We start from the raw sequence: 13,626 nt of genomic DNA, 5'->3' as shown, positions 1-13,626 counted from the left end.
CGAGTTTCAATTTGTTTGTTGCTTCTCCCTGAAAATTTAAGGAAAAGCTGGTTTACGTATGCCTTAAGCATTCTTGGTCCATTGCTGACAGGGATAGGTAAGACACTGATTGGTTTTGTCTTTGATTTGTGAACCATTTTAGTTCAATACATGTTCAGCTGGACAGAATTTTTGAAAAATAAGAAAGAGGGTGAAGAAAATCTTCTGTACTTTCTTTCACAATTAATGCTGGCCAAGTTGTGTCTGCTTTCAAAAGAATCACTCTGTAAGAGGATTTCTGACTTAGCATCAATGCTGATACTCTGTCTTGAGAAGCCTGAGGTTAACAACACCAAATCATGCATATTATATGATCGCTTTCTGTAAAATAATTTCTAGTTAACTTACTGTTAGCTAGAAAAGATAAAAGCAAAAAAAAAAAAAAAAATTCTGACCTAATGGTCATTGCTTTTGACCTAATGTTTGCCAAGAACAGCCAAAAAAGAAGTTAAGACAAAAAAAATATTCTGAAAGTGTAGACTCATAGGAAATTTGGGGGAAAAATATTTTTTATGCGTGTATGAAGTAAATCTCTCATCCGCCAGGCAGGATTGATGAAGTCACTGCAGGTTCTTAGGGCCAATACAGAGAAGATCTGAACCCACAAACAATACTTATCCATACATAATTTCTGTAAGAGCTTTTGCTTCTTACTGGCAGGTAAAGCATTTTATTTTTCTTATTCTATAGGAAAAGTCTTCTAAAACCATGATGCGTAGGGTAGGATGACACAAGAAACACTGCTAGCAAGTTGAATGTTTGAAACATTTGAAGCTATCAGAACACAGGCTGGTAATTCCCAGTGATTCATATTGGTAACACATGATTTTGTTCACTAGAACAAGTAATATACGTGACTTGAAATTTTTCACTGGCGCTGCATATCTTTCTTTTAAAAAGGCAATTTTGGAAATGCTTCCTGATTTGAAAATATTTTCAGGACACTGACCTGGGTGTGAAATGCATATGAGATCATCATCAGCAAGGAATGGCTTTTAAAACCAAGTATTTTGTATTCTCATTCCTTCTATAACCCTAAGTATCAGTGCAGAGCTGCTATAGGAGAGAGAGGGGATGTCCTCAACTGCCTGTGGCCCAGTGTCGTACACTTAGCAGGAGTTAAAGGATCACCTGTGTCCTTGTTTTAGATCCAGGAGTAATAAATGTGTGTTATTAAAAACTTGCTAGCCAATTTAAATGAGGTCTGCTAACTGGGTTTAACAAGAAGATAATGCCGCCTCAGTTTAATTTCCTGTGCTAGGTCTGCATCACAGGCTGGTACCGACCTCAGAGCCCAGTGTGTCTTGGTGCCAATCATTTAACCAACAGTAGGCCAAAACCTGAACAATACGGGGTGGGGGGGGTGGGGGGGGAAGAAAATTGAAACAACAAAAAAACCTCTTCAAAAGCTGAAGATGCACTCTCAAGTGAGGCAACAGCAACCAACATGCTAGCATCAGAATAGCAGTACTCATTACATAAATCCAATTTTAGAGTGGTAGAAAAGCTCAAAGTGCTTCTGCTTCAAAAGTGGATTTCACCAAATCAGGAAGAGGAAAATTCTCTTTCCTCTTGGTTTTCATTCTAGGACTCTCTGAGGATTTGCAGAGGGCTGTTTTCCCATTGCCGTGGCAGCTGGAGTGTGACTCGCTCCTCTTCAGCTGGAGTCTTTCTTGCCCTTCAGGAGATTTTTCTAGAAAGGTATCTCTCAGAGGTGAATAATAGCACCTGAAGAAAAACTTTGAGTTGCTTCCAATTAGAGCTACCTTTATCTGAATTTCAGAGACTCCTTGAACCTGGAATTTGGTGAATCCTGAGACTATGCATGAGCTTGAGTGCCTTTATGTTTAGATTCTCTGTGGTGTGAAAGTTCTTCATAAATGGCAAATAACCATGAATTTTCAAGGGCTAACACAAGCTTGTCCTGGGGATAGAACCAGTGTCGCTGGAATTCACAATTTTTCTGAAACTTTTGATGTGATTTTTAATCTGTTTGCATAAATGAAGACATCAGCTGCTCATTAAACCACAGCTCAGGAAACTGTTCCTTAGATGCTTTGGTATGGTTGCTTTGTGCCTGCAAGATGTATACTTTCCAGCATTAAAAATAAGTTTTAAAAAAGGAACGTTAAATTCACCTGCATGCTGGTTTCTGACCTAATAAAAATGCTACCCTAGAGTGAAAAATCTTGTGTTGTCCAAAATTTCTCTGCAATAATTAAAGGTTTGCAAAGCATCCCTACAAAAATGTGTATTAATTCATGAGAAGAAATGGAACCATACGGCAGGCGGTTGCCAGAAGCTGGAGTAACCACTGGGGAGGGCTCTCGGGTTTTGATGCACTGCAAAACCTGCGGCTGCCTCTGCAGTTCTGGGCTTACCCTCCCCCCCTCCTCGGCTGTGCCTTCTGCTGGGCAGGGGGAGTCAGTGACCCAGCAGTGGCCAAAATAATTAGTACTTGAAAGTGAGTGGTGATGCTTAGCATAAAAATAATAAGGGTTTCCAAAATTCTTTCCTTGCTATTTTTTGCATTTAATATTTATAGGAGAAAAACCTGTCTCTGCTCACTTTGGGGGTTTGTTGACAGTAATTTACCATTGCATTGTTCCCATTTATTGCATTTATCATACATCAACAGGGCACACTCCCTACCCTGCAATTTGAATAAAGGAATAAAGCAACTATTTTTATACAGTTTTAAATGGTTATATTTAAGTGACTGAGGTTAGAATCACAAAATGCCTTTGACTATTGTTTGTAAAGCTGACTTTCTTAGTGACAGGAAGTTTGTGTCCTGTAAGAACAAAATCAAGAAAAAAATGTAGCACAGCAATGGCTTGTAAGGATTTGTTTTCTTCCATTGGTATTATTCAGAGTCTCTATGTGGTCAAACATGCAGTTTACCATTGTGGGTTTTATCCAGTATGCTTTTAAAAACATTTTATGACAGAACAATGAGGATGGGGGAAAAAAAATGTTATGGATGTAACAACAACTGATTTTAAGAAGCCAAAGACCATAAAAATCAATAGAAAAATCTAACTATAGGTGATGTTGGACTAGGTCCCAGCAGGGGAAACATTATTGTATGGACAAACACACTAGGGAATATAGCATGAATTGAGGTCAAAATGTAATCACCCAGAATGTAGCTCTTCAGGGTGGGTTATTTTATTCTCCCTCTGAACTGAAACATGTCTTAATGGTAATAGATCTTCTTATCCTGTGCTGGGAGATCCTTAACAGTCTATGTACATTCTCATATGACTCTTCAAAATATTTTGTGCTTTCTCCCCAACATGCTGGCATAATTTTATTGTCAGTTAGAGATAAAACAGCCAACTGGAAACAGTGGTAGGTGGCAAGTGCTAAACCAACAGTTTGAAATCTAACTAAAACTGAACATTATTAAAAAAAAAAAAAAAAGGAGAAAAAGAAAGAAAAAGAAAAAAAGAAATAACATGATAGGTCAAATAGCCTGATCTTGTAGTAAATAAGTTCAAAAGACTACAGCTATAAACACTTGTGAAAACAGCATCTATCTGTGTCATCATAATTTGTTTGAATTTCATTCGTTTGATCTTTATTTTCCTTTTTGTCCTTTTTTTTTTTTTAATTTGTGCTTAGCAATGACCTATTTAAGGTATTTTCCATTACTGCAGTTCTAAACTTTTGTTGAACATTACTCTGTGAATTGCAATTGAAACAATCAGTCAACAGATTCTGTGCCAGCCACTTTACTGTTGGATCTTTTTATACCAACATAATTGCAGTATTTTAAGGTGGGCTTTTTTTATACCAGTGTAGCAATATTATTAGTGCCTCTTTTACAAAGATACTATGTAAATTTGACTTCTGTGTGTATATTCACTTTGTCATATGTGAATGAAACAGTAAGTGATGAATAAACAGAATTTTGTATTGGTACAAATTCACCTGCCCAAGGACGATGGCATTGCTCGAACCATGGCAGTGTAAAGGTACAAGTTAACATGCACAGCAAAGCCCTTGATCTTTTCCATGGAAAATAAAAAGAATATACCATAATGTACTTTTCCAGTTCTGTATTTCTTCTGCTTAAAATGTCCCCATTCTGCCATTCTCCTATGCTCGATGGTAGTTCTTTTTGGTTTAGTTAGAATATTTCTACCTGTTCTTCTGATTTCACAGGAACTAGAACAGTCTATTTTAGAGTTACAGATGATCTGATGCTGACCAGCAGAGAATGAAATGGTGTGCAAGGCCACCACCAGCTTCTGTCCTGGACAAAAAGCAAGCAACTCACCCACCTGTGAAGCCAGGCTGGCTGCCTGGTGGGGCAGTGAGTAGAGTCTTGTGCTTCTGTTCTTTCTTGCAATCACTACATGTTACCGCTACATTCAAAAGGAGTAAATTTTTTCATACAACAGTCCATTCACAGAAGTAAAATCTATGATTTGGTGAAGTTACTGGAAATGCCTTACATGGTAGCTAGCAATGCTGACAATGTTTTGTTTTGTTTCATTTCATTTCATATATCAGTATACCAAACATTACAGCTTTTTTCAAATGCAGCAGAAGGTCATATAAGTGTCAGAAATTTCTGTTTGCAGAAGTAACTAACAAAATCTTTTCAGAAAAAGCAAACAGAACTATTGAAGATGCTTTTGGTGCTACCTGTCCTATACAAAGAATGTCTAATATCAGGACTGCAGGAAATCTGTTTCTTTGTTCTCAGAAGAATTTATTCATCATTTGAATCATCATTGTCAGCTGCTACATTCTGTATATTTATATATTTATGGTTTTTTAAGCAATAGAATTTCTAGTTAAATAGAGAGGGACATATGTATTAGTCTCTGGCTTGATAGAAAATACAGTTGATTCAGTTGTGAAAGAAAACCACAAAAGACCATCCCACTGAGACTGAAACACAATATCCAGGAAATATCATTTGCCATCATCTACAACAGAAACAACAAAAACCAGCACACAAATCCCTCAGTCCCAAGAATCCAGGGACAAAACACAGCCATAACAGCACAGTATATGTTTCATTATATGCTTTGAAAAATAATAAAAAAATACTAATGCTATATATCCAGGTTTCCCATTGCAAAATAAATATAGTTTGGAATGGATACAAATGCTACTGCAAGGAAGTTGATAAATGCAATTTTGACCTTGGAGCTCTTGATCCAGGCTGTTAGCTTGAATAATCCTAAACCTGAAGCTGTATGTGTGACAGTCCAGGGTGTGCATGAGAAGCCCTCTTCCATTAGTTCTTTAGGAATGAACTGCCTGCAAAATCAAGGTCTCTGGTTATTCCTGATCAACATAAATTCAGTCAACCAACTTTTTAAAATTATCCTAGCAAGGTTTACCTTGGATTGTATCTTTAAACTCCTGTTTGTCAAGGGTGCCAGAATATTCTGGTAAGCCATTGAACACTTGCACATCATGAACTCAGATAGCTACCTTTTTTAAAAAAAAAAAATATATTTCACATTAACAAAAAGAAATAAAAATTGAAAATCATAATTGCAATAAAAGAAATATCTGCAATTGTAAACTTTGGATTGTTTAAAACGGGTTATATTTCCAAATGGCAGGGGCTTCACACATGATTTCAACTAAGGGAAATTGAACGCAACTATAAAAATGAAAGCATAATATTTTAAATTGATAACAGCATCAATATGTTAGGATATTTAAGTTAGGATATTTGAGCCTTTTTTGAGCAGATATATTACTTCACAGGCATTTTATGATTCCTATAAATCATGCACATAATTAAAAACTGACAGAGATCGCTGTCTCTTGTTATGAACACATTAATGAAACAAAAGTTCTATGCAGTCACAATAATTCAATTTAAAAATTAAATCCTGATAAAATAACTTGTGATGATTCTGTAATAGGTGCTCTGAAGCCCTATAGATGTAGTTAAACTTTCAGGTTCTTAGAAATCAGTGAACAGTTACAGGCTGTATTTTGGAAAATAAAGAAAAATCTCTGATACTTCATCACAGACTGAAGAGACTAATTGAGAATATGACTCACCACTGCTTTATGTCAGTATAAATATCATTGATTTCTCTCGAACAACATTAGCATAAAACAGATGAGTATGTTGTAGTGTATTCAGCAGGAGTTTATGGTGCAATTATGCTATTTCTACTAAAACAAATGATTGCAGCAGATATTCCTTGGTTCCATTAATTTACAGCTGGCTGTGATACCTTTCTTGAAAAAAACTTTACTGTTTTGTTGAGCTTTGCCTAAGCAAATGAACTTCTGCAAAGCAACAGCGTGCTCAAGAAACATCTGTTCTAGATTCTAGTAGGAAAGGGATTTTTACTTCAGGAATTGCTATGTATCAGTATATGGGGGTTTAAAGGTAAAACAGTAAATCCAAACACAACAGATTATCCTCTTTCATTACAATAGAACAGAATTTCAAGTTTTTCTTTAGATTTTGTTGATTGTTCCATTTCACTACATGCTTAAAGATTAGGTAGGAGGTAGCTTTTCTTACATAGTTTCTGTGTCCTTAAATCCCCTCTAAGGTAATTTTTCCCTCTAGAGTGGGGTGAGTTTAGTTCATTATTCGTTCAAGAGTCTACAAGCAATTTTTTTTGTTTTCTATTTTGAATATATTTAAGTACTGTACTTGTAGGCGAAGAGGTTGCTTGTTTGTTCTGAACTATGTTTCTTTCGCGGGGCAGTGTGAGTGGTTGCATTGGTACCTCTAACAATGTTTTAAACCAGTCAAAGATCAAGAAGAGGAAAGGAAGTGGCCATGCATTTCTGCCAAGCTAGTTATCTGGAAATCTAAATACAACTCCTTCTGTGCAAAGAACTGCTAAGTCAGCAAGTAGGAACTACTGCTGTTTTCCCCAAAGGCACCGTACCAAGGCATGACCTAAGTGTACTTGGCTGTGTTTCTTCAGAACACAAGTAATGACCTAGAACATGTAAACGCTTTAAAAAGTCGGATCTCAAACCCGATAGATGTCACAGGCTAAATAAGAGAGTTTGACAATAAACTTTCCCCCCAGACCCTGCGTCCTCATGGGAGCAGGTTTCGCCCCTAGTCCTGTTGCAAAAGCCTCTCCACTCCTCCTGGCGCAGCAGCCCCCTGCAGCCAGCGCTGAGCCTGAAGGCAGCCTGACACAGCCCCTGGCTCTTGTCTGCTTTGGGATCCCATCTCACCCGCTCCCAACTCCTCCAGACAGTGCCTGCCTGGTGAGCACATGGCCTGGCTTCCCCCAGTCTCCACCTCGACACCTGGCTGTGCCCAGCTCGTCTCGGCAGTGGGGTGAGGGGAGGCTGGCCTCCACCGGGGCAGCCAGCACAGCACCACCAGCAACCTCCAGCTCTCTTGCCCAGTGGGACCCGCCCACTCCCTCTTCTTTTTTATAAACAGAAAACGCTATATAGAAAACTCATCAAGCTAGAAATAGCTAACGAAGCAGTTATCCGATTTTCTGCTTTTATGCATCATCACTACTAACTCGAGGATATTTGGGTTTGGCATTTGGTGTTTTGGGTGGTTTCCTTTGGTTTTGGTTTTCTCTGAGTTAGTTGTGTGTCAGAGGCAGATTTTAGGTAGCATTGGCTGCTTGAGTTGATCTTGTAGGAAGGATATGTGCATTGTCAGAAAATGATTAACTGTCATTTTGCTGTTTACCAAGCTTTTTCCCAATAAAGGGGCACAAAAAGGGCTTAAGAAAAAGAAGATGCATGAGATAACTTTTTTTCACTAGAAAGGTAGTGTGTCAGGTCCTGGATGTATCAACAAAAAAGGGTAAAGATGCCATATACTTAAGATCCTTTGTTTGCTCTCCTTCATTTTCTCCCTGGATTTTGAAGGCCATTTTAAAAGTCATAAGCTTCTTTGCCATATAAAAGTTACAGATCTTTCTTGAAGACACATCTGAGCTGACAACATCCTATAATTAAGGATAGCTTCAACCTTCAGTGAACCGCCTCTGCAGGAAGTTTTCACACCCAGGCTGTACCAGAGGGTATTGTATAAGAAACAGCTCTGTAAGCCTCTGCCAGCAAAAGAAAAAAAAATCCAGCAACATTAATTTCCTCAAACTGACTTTTAACAGATATTTTAGCAAAATGATGGACATAAAATATAGAGTTGAACCAGGAAAAGGATAATTCAGGAAAAATAATAGATGTATGGAAATGGCTGCTCTGAAATGGAAAGGTCCATTTCCCGTCTCAATAATGGATTTGTGTGAGAACCTTGAAGCCTTTCTGCTTTAATATTTCTTTAATTAAATTGAAAATTTCAGGTTTCTGCAAATAATATCACTTTTTGGAAACTAATAAAATCAGAGACTTCAACAGGAAGACAAGAACAAAACTGAAAGAAATAAGCATAGTCAACTATACAGTATTAGTACATTAAATTCTTAGAGACTCAAATTGTGATTTACTACTTTGTGAATTCATATCTTTCAAATGCTGTCTTCCATGTTATTACTGGATGAAAATGCATAGACTAATTATGAACAAAATGTGAATAGAAACCCAGTGCTATCTTCCTATTATAAAAGAATTTATAAAATGTTTTTAGTACTTTATTGCCTTAATCAGTGGCAGACATTTACAGTCAAAAATACTGAACAGAAAATGTTTAGGTAGTAGAAAAGGCATGGTGATAGCATTTATTGTTAAGCAATCATGTAAATAAAAATATAAACAAAATTGATATTTTCTTGGGATTATTTGTTGAGTTTTTCTCTCTCTTTTTTAGGTAGATCAGCTTGCCTTTCTTCATTGTCTTCGTAATTATTTTCAGTTCACTTTTTTGTCATGATTTCCTCTTTGTTTTATTTGAATGGACAGAGGAAAACTTCAAATGGTTGCTTTAAGGACGCCCCCCTGAAACGCAGACACACAAACTTCACTGGGGTTCAGGAAGTCATCACAGGCAGACTCTCCTGCTATGAACACATCAAAGGAACCTTACCTACACAGTGAACGTGAAAAATACCACAAACCTTCTTATCTCCTACCGACACACCTTTCACTTGAGAGCTGGCAGCAGTAGTGCTTGATGATGTTCAGAATCTGTTCAGCAGTGGTGTTTCTTCCACTGCCTAAATCAGACCTTTACACCATTAGTAGCTTACTCTGTCACTAAACATGGCTTTTCTGTGTTCAGCTGGCATCCATTACTTATGAATAACTTCCCTGAAAAAAGCTGTGAAAATAACCTTCCTGAATCTCGACATTTAGTGTTATCTAGCCATCGTGTTACAGCTGGGTTTTTTGTCACCAACAGTCTTGAGCTTCCTGACCCGTGTAAGTGTTCAGTGTTATGTTAGGATGAATATCCAGTTAATGGTACAGTTCCAAAAATGTAAATTATTTTCCAGTTTCACAAATGTAGGAACATAGTCCTTTACCTAAAGATTCCTGAATACATAACTTCTTGCAAAGAATGATTTTTTTTTGGTTGAAGCATTTCGTCACAGTACTATAATCCATATAACATAGGCTCTTGGAGGCCAGTGTGTTCAACAATAAAAAGTTAACAAGAACTTGAGTGTGTAGATTATATATTTTTCACTTTTCTATGTTTGGGAAAGCATTTTAGAGTGTTTTTTTCCCCTCTCTGAAGCATCTTTACCAATATATCTCCAAAATACCATTGTACTTAATTCATAAGTTTTTTATTTTTCTCTGAAGGAATACCTGGCATTAACATCTTCTCCAAGGTTAATGAATACATACTGAAGAATCCTAACCATTATGTTACTGAATCAGGCATGCCTATAGATTAATCCAGTTTGGGAGGTTTTATTGGTTCAATTAGATGCAGAATAAGAAAAAGCAAATTGAATTCTTTTGCCTTTGTCTGGCTGTACCACTCAGCCACCCTGCTTAAAGAAATACAGAACGGTGAGTGGCAAAAGAGATGTTGTCCTTCCTGGCAGCACACTGGCAACAGGGGGAACCCCATCCACAGAGAAACAGGGGGTTGTGTCACTTGGTACTGAACTGTTGTTCTGGGTTGATTTACCTGGTTTCTACAGGGTTACAGCTAATCTACAGGGATGCTTACAAACCAAGTGCAAAATAGCTAAAACTCCTAAAAATAGCTAAAATCCCTCCTCCCAGAGCATTTGCTTCATTATCTTCACTAAAAATTCAGTGACGCTAAAGAACATTTTTGCCCACATCAGTTTCCAGTTGTTCATGCTTGTAGTTGAAGTGGTACCTGGAGTGGTCTCCTACTTAGCTGTCTCCTGTTCCACTGCACTGCCACAGTTAGGGCCTTTTCTTCTGGTGGTAGCAGCAGTCTGCAAGTATTTTTGCTGCCCTTTCTGCATTATTGCTACGGGCCTATCTGTTAAATCTTAAACACTAATGAATCATTAAAAAGGGTATTAACATACTGTGCTGGCCCTATATGTATGTCTTATCCTCCACAGTTTTATAGCAATTTCCATTAAAAAAAACTCATTACAGAGATTATTGTAACATGATTTGAAACAGCAGCATTCATTATATATTATCTATGTATTGGAGTTTGGGAAATTAATGCACCAGGAAATGAAATGACTCACCCAGGGTCACTGAAGATGTATGTTCAAGTCGTGATTAAAATCCAAGCTGTAGATCTCCATTCTGTTGGTTGCACAATCTTTTTTGCTGTTTCTCTTTCTTTATTTCTAGCTTTTTTTTTTTTTTTTCCCTCCTTTAAACAATGTCCTACAATTTGTAGAGTCAGCTGGAAAATTCCACCGTGCTGCTTTTGTTGTCAAACTGTAATTGACATTTAGCCAACAATTAGCTAAATATGGATTGTTTGTTGCTTGTCTCTGTGAGCCTTCCCTTCCTTTGCTTTTTGGTTCAAAGGATGGAGAGAAAGTGTGATTAGTGGGAAAGAAGAGCTGGACTGTGGGGAATGGTGGTACCAGGAGAGGCTGGAAGGGAGGGGGCTGCACAATGGACTTTCCCTTACACTGCCTGCTCTGGTATGTCCACTGCCCAGGAGGGTACAGTGGAGATGGTTTGTATGTATCTTTTTATAGGTTACATCTTCTGTAAAAATATGATGCTTTAAGTGTGTGCCTGCTCCCAGATTATACCAGTAAAGTAAGCTTCCACAGTGCCTACAGCTTTCTGATTTGTGACTTGCAGGAGTGCTGCCCAGGTGTCCAGAGGGGAGTTGTACTGGTGTCTGGAGGGGACCTGTACTGGTTGCATCCTTTAGAGGGAGACCCAGTGATGCTCTGGTTACAGGCTGCTTTTGTAGCAGCGGTGACAAGAGACCCTGTTCTTGGGACTAGCTGACCAAGAATCCCTGACATTTGTAGTGACTGGGTCTGTTAAACAGCAAATAAATGTCTTTAAAAATTAACATTTTATATCATGCAGGGCTGGACATCCGTTTCTTAACTTCTGTTTTTCTTTCAGTGCCAGATGGAGAGAAACAAACATGAAATTCAGAAAAATAATTTTGTAATCTACATATATAAAAACAGATGAATGAAGAATAATTTTCATGTAAGGGAATTTGTCTTCATTTTGGACACTTCCTGAGTACTTTATCTTAACTTTAATTAAAGAAAATAGATGTGTGAAATGTTTTAATTGTAATAACAATAGTAAAAAAAATTGACATATGTTTCTCTTTTTCATTCTACTCTAGATTTTGTGGAACACCACTTAATCTGTAAACTACTATACACATACAGTATGACAAAAAATTATATTTCAAGCTAGAGACGTACTTGGTCTTTTTGCTTCTTTTGCAACTGCAATTTGATAAAAGCTAGCCATGGAGGTCAAAATTCACAAGGAAAGAAAAAAAAAAAGCACTTAATTGTCTTTTCACATATATCAGATCTTCTCCCTTCCAAGGAGAGGTCCTCCAGAAGAAGAAAATTAATAAAATATTTGCATCTTCAGTGAAAATTGTTTTAGATAACAGGAACACAATAATCAAGTCAGCTTAAGAGATTGTGGAAAGTAACCTTTATAATTTTTTTTCTCTAAATTTTAACAAAAAGGTACTTACAATATTATTAATATATTTATATAAGTATAGTACCTTTTATTTTTTGCTAAGAGTAAATATAGGCTATTATTCAGGTAATACATCCTCTCAAGTTAAGAAGTGTTATAGAGTATAATTTTTTTATCACTTCTTCATTTGGTGGATTCTGTGTTTATTGACAATGTGGAGTGGAAACAAGTGCAACTGCAACAATGGAGACTTACAGATCTAACTAGGGAGTGACAGTGGCAAAATGGAGTCATTGAAAATGTTATAAATGTTGTATCATCCTAAAAGATGCCTAGCTTGATACACATAAATATATATAGATTTTGGTGTCCAGATAGGTTGCTGCATTGTGGAAGACGTTTTAAACAGATGTAGTGTTAAGTCCTGCTCAAGCTTGTCCAGGTAATTATTCACCTGAAGAATTACTGTCTGTCATTAGCTTTAGTTCAAATTACATTTGTTTATTCATTTAAGAATTTTAACCATTATTCAAGCTTAGTTTTGACTTCAAATCAATCATATTGTTCCAATTTTAAGCAGCTCCATAAAACTATGGTGTGTTGAGGTGCAAAAATGCTTGCTGTTGTCCTGAGAAAAATCCATAAAAAATATAAGAGTGGGTCTTGTTTTGACAAGTCTCAGCATGAGTCATGAATACTCAGGCTTCTTACACCCTGGATTAAGAATTTTCTAGCTGCATAATTTTGATCCCGAAGTACATTGTCATAACATTTTCACAAATAATTTTTCAGACTTTAAGACATTACTTTTTACAACTAGCCACAGAATTATGACCTCTAGTATATAGGAACTATCTTATCTTTCGACTTTGTATTTCCTGGATAATAGATAAAATTTGAACTGTGGTGTCAGAAAAATGGAGACATTCTGGTGATCTTGGATACATGGCGTGGAAGAATTCTGCTTGCTTCTGCTGATGAAACCTAAAGATCCCTGCTTCCTCAGTTATCATAGTATTCAAGCATATTGCTAGAGATTCATTAGTAATGAAAACTTTACTCTGAGGTGGATTTTGATAGCAATTTAGACTTTCTGTGATGCAACTGCACTGAGACCTCAAGCTTGGTGTTTCTTAGCATGTGAAAGTAAAAAGCACATGATGTTTTTCATATTTCAAAAGCAAAAACATCCTGTGAGAAAGGCACATGGTGTGCAGCAATTGAATAAAACCATGTCACACTGTAGTCGCTGATTCCGGTGTTATTTGAGGTGGACAGTGCAGCTCTCCTTATTATTGTTCTCCAGCTTTGTGGAAGTAAGGTTGCTTTCTTATTCCTAGCTAACATCTTTCCTTTTTTTTTTATTGCATCATGACAACTATGATGACAATTTAAGAGTGTGTTCCTCTGTGGTTCAGACAAATTTTAACTGTTCAATGACATTCACAGGTTAGAAGTCATAATAATTTCTAGGTTTTGGGTTTGTTTTTTTTTTTTTCTGAACTACTTCTTCAATGTTTTGCTTGCAGTATTCCTAAAGTTGTTTCTGAGTTTTTCTATAATTTCAATTTTCAATTACGTTAATTCTGAAGCTGAATTTCTGTGTGT

The 13,626-nt window shown here is 36.9% G+C and overlaps 1 long non-coding RNA gene across 1 annotated transcript; it reads right to left on the bottom strand.

The window, feature by feature from the left end:
* Window positions 1-427: 427 nt before the first annotated feature.
* Window positions 428-13,623, bottom strand: LOC308061343. The gene is made up of 2 exons (XR_013927180.1): window positions 10,614-13,623; window positions 428-5,319 (listed from the first exon to the last, which is right to left on the bottom strand). It is a non-coding gene; the product is annotated as an uncharacterized lncRNA (long non-coding RNA).
* Window positions 13,624-13,626: the final 3 nt, after the last annotated feature.

This window comes from Falco punctatus (assembly GCF_963210335.1).
Source record: "Falco punctatus genome assembly, chromosome: 3".
NCBI lineage: Eukaryota > Metazoa > Chordata > Aves > Falconiformes > Falconidae > Falco > Falco punctatus.
This window is presented reverse-complemented; position numbering and strand designations above follow the sequence as displayed.